This window comes from Anopheles funestus, chromosome 2RL (genome assembly GCF_943734845.2).
Source record: "Anopheles funestus chromosome 2RL, idAnoFuneDA-416_04, whole genome shotgun sequence".
In the NCBI taxonomy this organism is placed as follows: Eukaryota; Metazoa; Arthropoda; class Insecta; order Diptera; family Culicidae; genus Anopheles; species Anopheles funestus.
Window position 1 is genome coordinate 73,130,580 of NC_064598.1, and position 13,869 is coordinate 73,144,448.

The window sequence follows — 13,869 nt, forward strand, 5'->3', positions numbered from 1 at the left end:
AATTCCGAAAAGAAAGCGCACCGAAGGACGAATGAAAAAAGCAGAGCTCTACATAGGGAGCAACAACACACCAAAAAAAAAGAAGGTATAGATGATGAGCGAAGGATGACGATTGCGATTGAGACTGTTTGTGTGATGTGTTTGTGTTTAAGGAATTTTCAGCTGAGCAGTGGCCCTTATATCCTTGTTTGGCGTGCACACGGAACGGAATGTTGTGCGATGGTAGATGTTTCGGTGATGTTGGTAAATCCCTTTTTTCGTGACAGGCGCTTGGATGCTGTGGTAGTGGTGTAGCATTCGAATGGCGACCGTTGGCCCTGACGAGAGACTGACGAATTGACAGGCAGGCTTCTTTTCGGCAATGGTTGGCTGGGAAGATTTATATTTTTTTGGAATCACATTTTTGTTGTTAATTTCTAAAGAAGGTTGCGTAAATAGTTGCTGCAAATTTAAATCAGCATTTTCTTAAATAATTGCTTTAATTTAAAAAAAAAGTTTAATAATACAAAAAATACAAAATATTATAACAATACAAAAAAACAAAAATAATACAATTTTATACAAAAAAAGTTCTTAATATGATTAATTAATAGTATTGCGTAAAAAGCGTAACACAACATTGCAATATTGCGTAAAATGTATAACACTAAAATTACAGAACTAGTCATTGTTGAAAAATATGTTCATCACGAATCAAAACAATGTTTCGGATGGAACATATCCACTACTGGGCTAAATATTTATTTTATTCGAACTCAAACAATATCAAAAGATTGTTCAATTCTTCAAAATTGTATTTAACAAAAATAAAAGAAGTGTCGTAGTTCTAGTTTAGTTATGAATTATTTGTAAGTCAAGAAACATGTTGAACTAAATAACAAAGACACAAAAACATTATTCTGAACATTACATTAGCTTGTGTATAATTATGACTGGGAAATGGGTGATGAAAAGATACGAAAAACAATATATTTATACCGTCACACATACGCTTATTGCTTTGTGTTTCAGCAAGAAAATTATCCTTCTACCAAAGCGGCTCTTACATTTATACACTTCTTTGTTAACTTCAGAAAGAAGACACATGTATACACAAAGACACATAATTTCTAACGACAATCCGTGTCTCGATTCATGCTTTCCTGCAAACATGCTCAAACGTACGAAAATTATTGATTTTAATTCCGTAAATTAAATTTTCCTGATTCTATCATTATCATTCAAAGCACATCTCGGCTACGATTCAGCCCTTGCTGCTGCTGCTGCTCCTCGTATAAAGGAATAAAGCATGAAACGTTCTGTAGCGCCGATGAGCCGTTGAAGGGGTGAAAAGGATTGGTGCGTATTTACATAAAAGTATCATATCTGTACTTGAGTGGAAGTGATCTACTACTCGTTCGCATTTTCGGGGCCATTTACCCGCACCAAACAGCGTAGTTTCGTTCGGCGTAAGTAGCTACAAGCTGTCGGAACGAGAACATGTCATCCCGTTTGGTGTCACGCGATGGTGAAAACGGAGTTACGACATGATGCGAAATTGAGCTGAACTTAATCTTGGCTGGTGTCTTTGTTTGGTAGGAAAATTAGCCATAATATATTAATGGGGGGGCACAAGTTTGCCCCCAAAAGCTTGATGCAATCAGCGATGGGCGAAACAGAGATAATGGTCGCTGGTGATTGTCGTGTAAGGTTCATGTCTCGTGTCTTGATAAATGACTGTATGAATAATAATAACCAGGGCGTGGATTAATCTCCGAACCCATTTGGAGTGCTTCAAAGAGAACTCATTTAATTTGTCAATCTATCGAAGTTGATAAGACATAATGGATCTTGAAATCTTTATACGTTTCGTTCCATTTATGACAAAAATTTCATACAGAACACACCTAATGGTTTGTTCCTAGAGTTTAAAAAACTTTTTTCCTCTCCTTATCTCACCTCATACATTGAAGGAGACGAACGCAAAGACAATAAAATAACAACCAAAAATTTTGAACAATTAAATTTTACGATCCTTTGTCCTCTAGGTGTGCAGGCAAAAAGGTTCCAATGTACATCGAAAAATGGTGTTAATAACTGCGTAATATTCAGGAAAGGAAAGTTAATATGATAAGCCATTGTTTAAGTATGCCAAATTAAACAGGTTCAGTTCATTATGGTTGTTAGAAGAAAGAAAAAAAGGCTTCTAACACATCTACACTATACGAGCTCCGAAACGATTCACACTCAAGGTGCCCGATCGATTGATGACCTATGAAAAATGCTACTTAAAGACGTATCGGATCAATAAAGAAAATTTATGGAATAGGTGCCGTGACATTGGTGACGCTTGGTTTGTGAGAAAACAAAAGTTGGCACTTTTGAAATCACCACAGCCAGATGAATAAATTAGAGTCACAGTTCCAAAAAGGTGTTTTTTGATGGAAAGCCATAAAAATACAATCCCTTTCCGCTCGTGTTGCCTGTTACCACCCCTTTTTCCTTCGACAGAATTTTATTCTTGCTGGCCGTAGTCCTGTGTGCTTGGTCTGGAAATGTTACCATACGAGAGTGTATCATTTTTGGGACACGGTTTTTAATGGATGGATCCCCAGCCAGCGTATTAGGAGTATTATCGAACTCCCGACGTAGAAGGTAAGCTAAAAATGCATCAAAACGTAGCCATAAAATTGTACAAGCAATAAAAACTTTTATGGTGTTTATCTTTTACCATTCATGAACTGAGTGATGGCGCGTGTGACATCGATTAACTACGCGATGTATTATGAAAAGAACGAACGATAGAACGAAGGAGGATGGCGAAAGATTGTTGATATCTTTTGTCTTCAAAAGTAAAATTATATTTTTATTTTAAAAGAAAGTAAATTATCTTTATCATATCCTTAGAAAACATGATTTTAATTTTTTTTGTTGAAGGTTATTTATTATAGCGACACATTTTTCTGTGGCCATCTTATAGTGAAACTAATCAAACAGCTTCAATATGAAGCTATAAACTTATGAATTTGATCGATTCAAAAGGTCACATTTGACGACTATCGGCCATAAAAGCAATCAAATCAACCTTCCCGCCATTGATTTATGGCGTCCCGGGCCGAATGACGTTTAGGTGAATGATTTTGTTTTGTCACCGACAGCCTTCAAAAATGCATACTATAAATCGGTGAAGGTTATTGGAAGAAACGAACGAAAAAAAAACTTCAGCTATAAATATGTGACATTCCATAAAGACCACAAATCACTAAAGAAACTGGTTAAAATGAATGACATCCACAATAAATGGGGACATAAATCAAAGTGACAATTAAAATAACGATGACGAAACAGTAGATCTACTCCATGCAAAATCGCAACGCGGGGAGCTATAAAAATTAAAATTTGGAAATATGTTTTTTTTTTCATTTCCAAAACACCTGTGGGCTTGTCAGAATGTTGGAAAGATGGCGCACAAAATATATAGCTTCAATCTAAAAATAGCTTAATTTATATTTTTTTTTTCTCAGGGGAAGCTTTAGCGTCGTCCATCCTAAAGCAAAGTGAGATAAAGAAGAAAAAAACTCCTAAAAAACACACCTTTCGTGTACTGATGAGGGACTATCAAGCAAACAATCATTTTTCAAATTCTTACATCCTTCGGACACACTGGTTGCTTAGCCAGGCAACATCTTTATTCTCAGTTTAGAAAGTATTTATCTTCCCTTTTTTTTTAGTTTTTTTATGTTAGTTATAAATCATCGTGTGTAGCTTGTGGCGTCTCGCGTGATGAAAGATTGTGATGCTTTGTGATGCAGTGCGGGAATGCGGGTCTTCTAGGCATCAGCCCGCTAGAACCCACGAAACGCACACATCCTGTTCAAGGCCTGCCAACCTTAAAGGCGGTCCGTAATTATTGGAGTTCTACCATTCGAATGACGTCGAAAGCGAATGGATGATTGCTGTTAAAATGGTATAAATCATCAGGGTTTTTTGGTATTGAGTTGTAGTGTGGTTACGTTTCTCCATTTCTTTGGAACTTTCATTTCTCATTGGCTTGGAACTTTCGCTGCCCTAAGTCGTGGGGTTCTAATTTTATAACGTTTGTCACGGATCATCACAAACACGTAGTGTAAAAAGTAAGTTTTTTCAGTCATATGTTATCCAATGCTTTTGATACGTATCTGCTTAGAAATGTTAAATACGTTTAATGTGTTCTCCGATAGCCCGAAGCATTTCGGCCGTTGATGATATATAACCCCGAGACTGGAAATGCTTTTGTTTAGTATCGGAATCACTACCATATATGACCCAAAAAAAATGTATAGAAAGTGTACTGCATTTCCTGTTAGACCTTTTTAGGGGAAGATCAATTTCATTAGATTGCTGCACAGAATAAAACGTAAACCATATCTCTATCGACGTAACTATTCCCCGGAGCGCTGAATGTTTAGTCAACGTGACCAAATCGAAAACATATTAGCAAACCGTCTTGTACCAACGGTGTTACCTCTGGTACCGTGCATTCACTCTAATTACAACGCCCAGATCGCTAAGGTCGGCACGCAAAACTGTACGGAGAATAAATTGTTATCATTTTACGGCATCTCTCTATAGGTGACCCGCACGGTGCTGGCTTTGGAGTTTGTTTTTAATTCAGTGTATCTGGTTTCTGGTTCCGTTATGGTTTGTTATCAATAATTCGCAAAAATATTTTCCTCTGTTGCATCCACCGTCCAGAAGCACACCATTGCTGAAAGATCAACATTAGAGGACTTGGTCGGTTTTGTGTTTTCTTCCCACTCTCTTTCTCTCTCTTTGTCTGTAAAATTTCTGTCTCTATCGCCCACTTTCCCTTAGCACGAGAAGTACGAATTTGTTTGTAAAAAGCGTAAGCTTAAATGCTATACCTCCAACACCTGAAGGTTCTTGCCTGGGTCGTTAAAGAATGGGAGGCACCATTACGTTTTCGGCATACCTTTTTGTGCAGTGCCCCGGACAGGCTGCAAACGTGCTCGAATATTATCAGAACGGTCGCGGCTGAATCGACGGTAAAAATAATGCTTAAGCAATCGTTGCACCTTTGGATACGAATTAATCCAAACAGCAAATCCCATTGCCCGAACGAAACATGGCACAAGCTGCTCGAGTCAGGGCGCTCGTTGGCTGGCCTCTGTTCTGGATCGCGGTGCCCGGTGGTTGTCCATTTTTGCCAATTCTCAATAACAGTTTCTACTTTGCTCGGGTGCGACAAAAAAAGGTGTACGCTACCGGCTGCGGATGCATAATTGGATGCAATAAAATGATTTAACACTTAAATGATATCATAATTTAGCGAAATAAATTGTTAATAAACGTTTTAATAAATACCAACATTAGGGTCTCTATCTTAATTCAACATCTTCAGCGACTGTTTTGCTTTTCGGTAAAAAAAAATGTTTTTATGGGTATGACCATTTTATGTTCGTCTTGTCGGCAAATGGTGTTCCAACATTATGAAGCGATGGTTGACTGTGTCGGCTGTGGCAGCAAAAGGGATGGAGGATTTACATGTTGTAGCAGTAGAACGATCATTTGTACCATGTAATGTTTGATGTCTACAGTAATAGGTGCGATGAGCACATCTGAAAAGATGCGATCAAACATAAACGAAAGGGAACTTTTTACATTGATTCTTAATTAAATGTTCTGGGACAAAAAATGCATTAGTGCGTTAGTGTAGTTAATTGAAAGATTTTTTTTCGTAAGAATATTAATATTTCTATTGAGGGTTTTTGGAGAACAATGATTTTAATTATTTCAAGTAATTATTCTGAAATAAATCGATCGTGTCAAAAATGTTCAAGTCTATGAAAAATGAAATATAGAACATGTTAATGTAAAACATAAATAGAATCTCTCTCTCTCTCCCTCTCTCTCTCTCTCTCTCTCTCTCTCTCTCTCTCTCTCTCTCTCTCTATCTCTCTTTATCTCTCTTGTTCGTGATTATGCTAGTATCCAAGACGAGGTTGAGCTGGAATTTATTATTATGTATAGGTTTTGATTTGTTGCTGGCTTGTCGGTGCTGCAATGTCGTTTTCCCGTTCAAAACCATCGTTGACTTATCGATTCCATTCTGCACCTTTCCATTGTGATCGAATGCTATCGCTTGGTCGTGATTGGGCGTACCTTCCTTATAAGGCGTTTAGGTGTTTTGAACGGCACAGAAGTAGTTCCAATCTCTTTTATCACAAGCAAAGTTTGCCAAAGAATTTGTTGAGTTTGTCAAGTGTTTATATCATTTGTAATACTGGTTGATTTGACTATTGAAAGTAACAGAAGAACAATGTTTGAAAAAAGCTGCCATGGCGAGCATAAAGTTATGTACTGTACTCCAATGTTCAACAATATGATCTCTTTCTTGTCTTCCTTCGTTGTCACTATGGAATATATTTTCATAAAATTAAATCACATAACTTTAATTTTAAAATGTGTATCAACTTCAAATGTATCAAGTTCAAATGTATCATGTATGTATGTTAAAAAGTTGAACTATTCATTTTTTTATTTATTGATTTATTTAATTTTTTATGTATTTATTTATTTATTTATTCATTTATTATATTTATTTATTGATTTATTTAATGTTTTATGTATTTGTTTATTAATTTGTTTATTTATATTTTACTTTAAATTTGAAAATTACGCCATTTTCAAAAAAAACTTTATTTATGTTTCCTTTTTTTTTCTTTTTTTTTAAAGAAAAATAAATATAAAAGTACCATTCAACAGCTTACAACAACATTAGTACAAAAATGTTAGTACAACAACGTATAAGTATTAAAAATTAGGTATAATTGGTTCATTAAAAGTACTCCTCGCTTTCCTTAACTGATCGTTACGTTACTACGTGTTTGAGGTAGTTTGGCTTTAACACACAAAAAAATGTTTCTTCATCAAACGTGCCACAGCAGCATTCTGTCGGTTCGTTAAATGCCGCCATCTCGGTGGTTCCCTCCAACGTTTTCTCTCTCTCCCTTTCACTGATCACTGCAGGATGCGCTAACCTGTCCTGTCGCTGAAAATGGGATTGTCACATTACCGGACGACCACCAGATAACGACCGTCGAATGGAATGGAAACCTTTATGAGTGCGCGATTGGACGTCCCCGATGACGGGTCGTCCGATCGTTGATGAAAAAGCGGAAGCGACCAAAAACCGTGGACGAGACGGTACAGAACGGCGTGGTGATGGCGAACATGGTAGAACGGAGCCATGTGCATCACGTACAGGTAAAGGAAACGATACGATACGGAGGGAAAATTAAGCATCGTAAAAGTTTTACGAGCTTTTAATTTCCGACGATAATATTCAAACACCAGCACCGCTAGGCAACACTGCATTACCGTGGTAAAATGTATTCCCCGCGGTGGATGGTTGGATTGATCCATTTTAGGTGGTACTGGTCCTGCTTGGAAGGAAAAACGTACCAACGACAGAAACTCTTGTACGGGGACGCACAAGTGGTGCGGGTGTGTGGTACATTCATAACAATTTATGACAGTGAGTTATGGCATCGGGATTCCTGAGCTTGATATTTTAGTGTTATTGGATTAAAAACCATCAAATTGGAATGAAGAATCCCATATTTATATTTCTCAGGGAGGCAATCTTTAAAACGATCGAACCCGGGTTGAAGGTACGGGAAGTGTATTTAAAGGAAAAAAAACGCAGATAAATATAAAATCTTAACGGCGAAGAATGAATACGGAGCGCTCAATGATCAATCCTCGAATCCTCGCCGGTGTATTGGCGCCCGGATTCGATCGATTAAAGCCCGAAACCGAAACGGCAGAAATGGAGGAAATCGACCTGTTCGCTCGCGCTGTGATGTTGTTTCCTAATATTCCGGATTAAAACCGTGGGGCATGTTTGACTAATTTCTGATCAGGTTACGCATTTTTATTATGAAAAAAACAACAACAACCTCCCCAACCTTTTTGGTTTATGAAGCCTCTCGGTGGCTCCGTGCGGTGAGTTATCTCATCGCGCATCTTTGTTGTTACGATTGCGCTTTGATTCCTTGTTCAGTTTGGCGTTGTTGCTTCGGAGTCTTTTGGAGTTTGCCTTGAGCTTTCCAATGTGATTTTTGTCTCTATCGTTAATAATGTTTCTGTTGTTGATAAATCATGCACAACTTGTTCTGACGTTCAATTTTGCAAATTTTGCTTTTTTTATAATTGAAGAATCTTTTATAAACACATTTTAAAAGCTGGAAATTGGAGAAGTTGGGCTTTGGAGGCTACTCGAAGGTGTATGTAGTAACGACGACGATCTTACACGGCAGAACCGGCGATCAAATCTCATTCAGCCCTTATCCCAGGAATGACTAACCTGCTACCAGTACATCAATTCAAGGATAGTCAGAAATAACAGGCCAAGACTATTGAGCCTATAAAAATAATGAATTATTGATTTTTGTATCCATATTCATATTGTGTTTTTTAAAGTTTCACAAACTTCTGATGTAATATATTTTTATTGTATGATAACATAGTTTAAAAAGGATTATAATTTGTCAAACACAGATCATTAAGAAGATTAAGAAAAGTGTTTTCAGATTGATTACTACAATAAAATTAGTAAATCAAACTTATTTATCAATGGAAAATATGTTGAATTATCCATGAATAACTGTTTTCAGCAATAAAGTGCGAACAAGAAATATGTTTCAATGCGTTATTCCAAATCAACAATAAATTTCTCTCCCAATCAATTTTGTAAGAGTAAGAATTTTCCCTCAAAACTGTATAGTGAGTTCAGTTTTAGTTTCAAATTCTTCGCATAGAACCGAAAACTCTAATTGGTGCGTCGAGTGGAATCAAAAAAACACACTTACAGGATGGGAACCGAACCAAACATGCTCGAACCATTTCTTTGATTTATGATTTTCTATAATAGTTGGTCGAGAGTCACTAGTGCTCTTCAATCACAACCGCCGGCCGCTCTTTCGCCCCTTTCGACATTGCATTGAGTGGGTGAGTTCGTCCAACAGAAAGGGAATAAATCTTTCCCAAATCTAATGGACATTCGTAGCGGTAGCCCTTTTGGGAAAGCTGAAACCCGCATGGTTGTTTTCTATCCGGTAGAGAGAGGTTTCACGATTTTTAGCCTCCCACGAAAACGATCCGCTTTGATCGTTTGATGCCCGGTGCGGGACACACAGTGCGACTTAAAACCAATCGACTAAACCCTCATCGACAAACCCATCTCCGACCCGTCATCGATAGTCGTCATAGCTGTTGATCGTTTCCAGCAACAGTAGAGACTTGCGGCCACATCAAGTAAAAAAAAAAGGCCGCCTTAGCTCTTCGTGTCGTCGCTTCCATTCCGCCAGTCTGTCGCATGGATGCCGTGCGCTTTGGTTTCTGCTTGATGATGCTGTGGGGTGTTTACTCTTCCCGCACCGATCTCTCCTTCCCTTCGATTCGCTTCCTTCTTTTCCCCGTGTGCTGTTTTGTTTCGTTGCATATAAATCATTCATTAAGAAAATGAAATGGAATGAATAGATTGAGTTAAGTATAAATCTTCATAATTTATGGTTTTTCTTTCATTGTGTTATTGATATTTTGTCCTGTTCCTTCCTATTCGATCGTACGGCATTAGTTTTCGTGAGATTTGTTTCGCTTTCTGCCGTTTCGGGGCTGGAAGATTGTGTTTAAAAGATGCTGAAAAACACTCAAAGTCGTGTCAAAAACCTATATCGCCGGACGAAGGGTAAGTCCACGCACAGGGTGAGTAACATTATAACAAAACCTTTCATATTCTGGCCCGAAAACCCAACGTTTCGAGTTGATGGAAAGCAATCGTAATTTGTGGTGTTTTGGGTGTCGTTTTTTTATTATTGCTCCCCTACAAACAATTTCTAAAAGCAACCAAAGTCAGGACGGTGACTAAAGACTACCGAAGATTTGAATCTTTTTTTTCGCATCAACACTGCAAAATTATACCGAAAGAGTGGCGGCACACGTTTTTACGACATTATTGATAATGTGAATTTTTGATTCGTTTCCAGATTTTGTGGAGATAAAGAGAGAATAAAAAAACAACACGAATGAAGGTGTTTGGTTCAGGTGGCACGATTGTGAAGCACTATCATTCTGGGCTACTCGGTGACAATTTGATTGGTAGACCAGCGGTTTTAATTATGGATTTAGCAAATTTAATTTATGCATTTTACATAAAAATGAACGTTAAAATACAAACAAAATGAATGATGAATAATATTTAATTTTTTTCTAATTATTAAAACTATAGCATTTTAAGGAGAAAACGTGTTCCAATTTAAAGAAACTAAATAAGGGTTTTTATTATTATATTGTAAATAATCTTCAAACAAACATGTGTGAACTATTTTTTTAATTTACTCAACATCTTGCAAATTTTGCTAAAATAATCTTATCCCTCAGTATTCTGTTTTTTCTTGCAAAACGCTGTCATGTTGGCGTCGTTATGCAAATATCGATTTCCTGCTGATCAATGGTGATTAATTGAGTGGCCATTTTTCTATTCCATTTATATTTGGGTTAGTGGCCGGATCTCCTACCAGGCAACATTGAAAACGGTGTGCGATGAGTTTCGAATGGAGTGAAACGGTACTACAGTCGATATGCATTGCTTTGTCCCATGGCTGTCCGTCAATGTGGTAAATCGAATTCACCGTCACCGATTCCGAATATGGTGGACAATCTATGGATATGGTTTGGTCCTGTGGATTTCGTTCCATCCAAACGCGAACGGATGTACCGCCAATGGACGAACATTAATCTTAATTATAAATTAGAAAATTCCTACACAATCGTCGGTAAAACGACAGGTGCTTTGACTAGGATTTTATGCTGTGGTATAGAACTTACTCTATTGTGGAACAATCTCAACGAATGGTTTCGATTGGCAAACGGACAGCTTGAACGAGTCTGAACCAATCCAACGTGATAGGATTGATATGTAATAAGTTCTAAAAGATATTAGATTTTTTCTATACAAGGGTTGTGTCTGGCTTAATTATTCGTGTCGTAATGGTTACAAAATTACAAAAAATAATCAAAGTACGAGAAGAAATTATTGCCTTAACACTAGAACTGCCGGACCAGCCATTTTGACTGGAACGCTTCATTTTCATTACATTTTTTTGGGGTTAATCAAACCTATGGTAGTTGAAAGCTATGGTAGTTGGGCGGTCCGGTGGTGCATGTGATAAACGACGCCAGTCCACACGGCCGGACCGGGTTCAAACCCCATTCGGACCGTTCCCCCGTAGCAAGGACTGACTATCCGGCTACGTGGTAAAACAAGTCTAGTAAGCCAGAAATGGCCGGCGTGACCTGTAAGGTCGTTAAGCCAAGAAGAAGAAGAAGGTAGTTGAAACATGAATTTTACATATATATTCTATAGTACGATCTCCAATAAAACATAAAATATACTCCAACACTTTGAAATTGTTTAAAAATTAACCACGAACGAAAAACGCTTAAAACGCTTGGTAGTTCTAGTGTTAAACCTAACATCTATTTTGTTCCCAGTTTGATTGGTACGGTTGTATCGAATTATATTCATGTTTAGACTTAAACAAATTTGTACTCAATTCACTCTAAAATTTATTACAAAATTAGTTCGATTGTAAAAATTGTTAATAAAATAATCACAAATAAGAAATGCTTAAAATGCTTTGTCGTTTTGGTATTAAGACAATGTGAATTAAATTTTTATAATGTTTTAATCACAAAAAAATTGAAATTAGAAAATAGTGTCATTCTACACATACAAAAAAAAATTAATATGTGGGCATATGCCTTGATAAACAAAAGAACATCTTCAACTCCTTACATTTTCTTCTCTGCCCTCTCAAGACGGTAACGCAAGCATATGCTGCAAAAATCACGACCAAAATTTCTTTTCCCAATTTTTGCTTCACCACATTCTGCAACTTTCTCTTCCAAGGCCATTCTTAAGGTCTGGCAAAGGGGATGGTACAATATCGTTTTGGAAATCGATACGTGTGTCGGTCACAGGGAATGCGAGTGTTAGACGTGGTATGCGAATAGCATAGCGTGACGTAACCAGCATGGGTATAGGTCGTAAAAAAGATAGAAGAAAAAAAAATCGGACCGACGGACCGACTTGGTGTCAATCGATATTTCAAGGCCAACGGCGCAGTTATGTTTTTATGGGCATTTTTCCGTTCCTTCATTTAATTCCTCGTTTTCGTTTCGGAGACGCAACCAAAAAGGAAAAACACCATCCTACACAAACACACACGTACCCTATCGCGGGGTTGACCTTTCCCGGTGCAAGTGTCTCTAACCTATCCACACATACCAGCTGGGCAGCCAAAAGGGAGATCTAAAATTTTTCGGGCAACAGGCAAACATATTCCGGAGCAGCCGGAAAGCCTAAATACGCACGGAAAGGAAGGAAACCCCCATCCACACAGCGCGGTGGCCTTCTCATCGTCGACGGCCGAAACAACATTAGAATGTTTTATTGCACGCGTAATGATTTTTTCATTCCTCCGTTCAACCCCTAACCACTAACCTCGTTTCTTCGGCATCTTCTATACCCGCACGGTGTGTGTAACCGGTGCGAGAGGATTTTCCAAACGAAACTTCCTTTCTTAAAACGGGGCACGAAGATTTTATGGCCATTACGGGGTGCGTGCAAGTTGCGTGTGGCGGTGTGACTCTGTCTGGCCTTTCGTCCGGTTGCGTTACCGGGGTGCGTAACGTTGCGTGAAACAGCAGCGAACTTAAAGTTTTATGCTTCTGCTAACGACATCGCTTTAAGCGTGTTGAAGGTCAGGTCAATAATGTGGAAAAAGGAGCCACTTAAGAAGGCAGTTACGCACATACGTAGAAACACGGGTGCAGGGTAATGGGCTAGGAATAGTTAACGTGGAATAGTGTTTGCTAGATGAAACATGAGATGAAGCAAATTAAACTGCACCGGGCATGAAAGCATAAAGTAATAAACGAATAAACCAAACATAAACGCGGAGGATGCCGAGACATCAATCAAACTATACAGCTTGGAAGAATAACACAGCAAAGGTGCGACAGCAGGAGCAAGCCACACCTTTAAAAAGGGCGGTACAATGCGCCGTGAGTGTCGTCACATCACTCACAACTACATCAATCCAGCCGGCTTTGCAGAGATGATGAGTTGACACACACGAACACACCTCAGCCGTCAAAAAACGCTTTGTTTTGATTCTGCAGCAGTGCATGTAAACAATTTTTTTCTTTTTAAATTTTCTTACTAAAGTTAAGTGTTTGAGCTCAAACCAACATTTCATATTAATCTTCGGGACACCTTGTATCAGAAAAGAATGGAGTACAATATAGAAAAGGTGTTTTAGCACAAGAAATTCGCAAGAACAAATTCCCCATACAGCATCCCTGTGTCCCTAAACAAAACCATCTGGAACATCGTTTTGTTGAGTTCTATTGTTTGTCGATTGATTTCTTTAGCTTACCCGCTTATTGTACAAGAAGGCGAAACACAATTGCTAGCACTAGCAGCATTGTAACCACGCTACACTTCACTTTTTCACCCGTAAACAGAGAGCTTGGAGCACAACCACGACGACGCTAAAAGCGGAACTGTCAAAATCCGATGTGCAGCTGGTGTGAGTGAGTGTGTGTGCGAGTGTGTACTGTAGCACTCACAGTGAGAGACTTGGTGAGTTGCAGTTGAGGGGAAATAATTCCGACTCTCAGCTGATTGCTTTAAAAATGGTGCAAAGTTTGTTTGATGGTTGAGACGAGCTTGAATAATAAGCATAAAATAATAAATAATTTCTACATTAAAAAAATACGCACAATAAAAAGAAAACTCATTTATGAATGTAACTTACACTA

The 13,869-nt window shown here is 38.1% G+C and overlaps 1 protein-coding gene across 1 annotated transcript in view; it reads right to left on the reverse strand.

Annotated features, from left to right (window-relative positions):
- LOC125760594 (zinc finger protein ZFAT) overlaps positions 1-13,624 on the reverse strand; it is a 70,644-nt gene extending 57,020 nt beyond the window's left edge. Inside the window, exon 1 of the mRNA XM_049420868.1 lies at positions 13,485-13,624. The gene's annotated coding sequence lies outside the window, so the exon portion shown is untranslated. The remainder of the gene's footprint in view (positions 1-13,484) is intronic.
- Between the last annotated feature and the right edge of the window lie 245 nt (positions 13,625-13,869).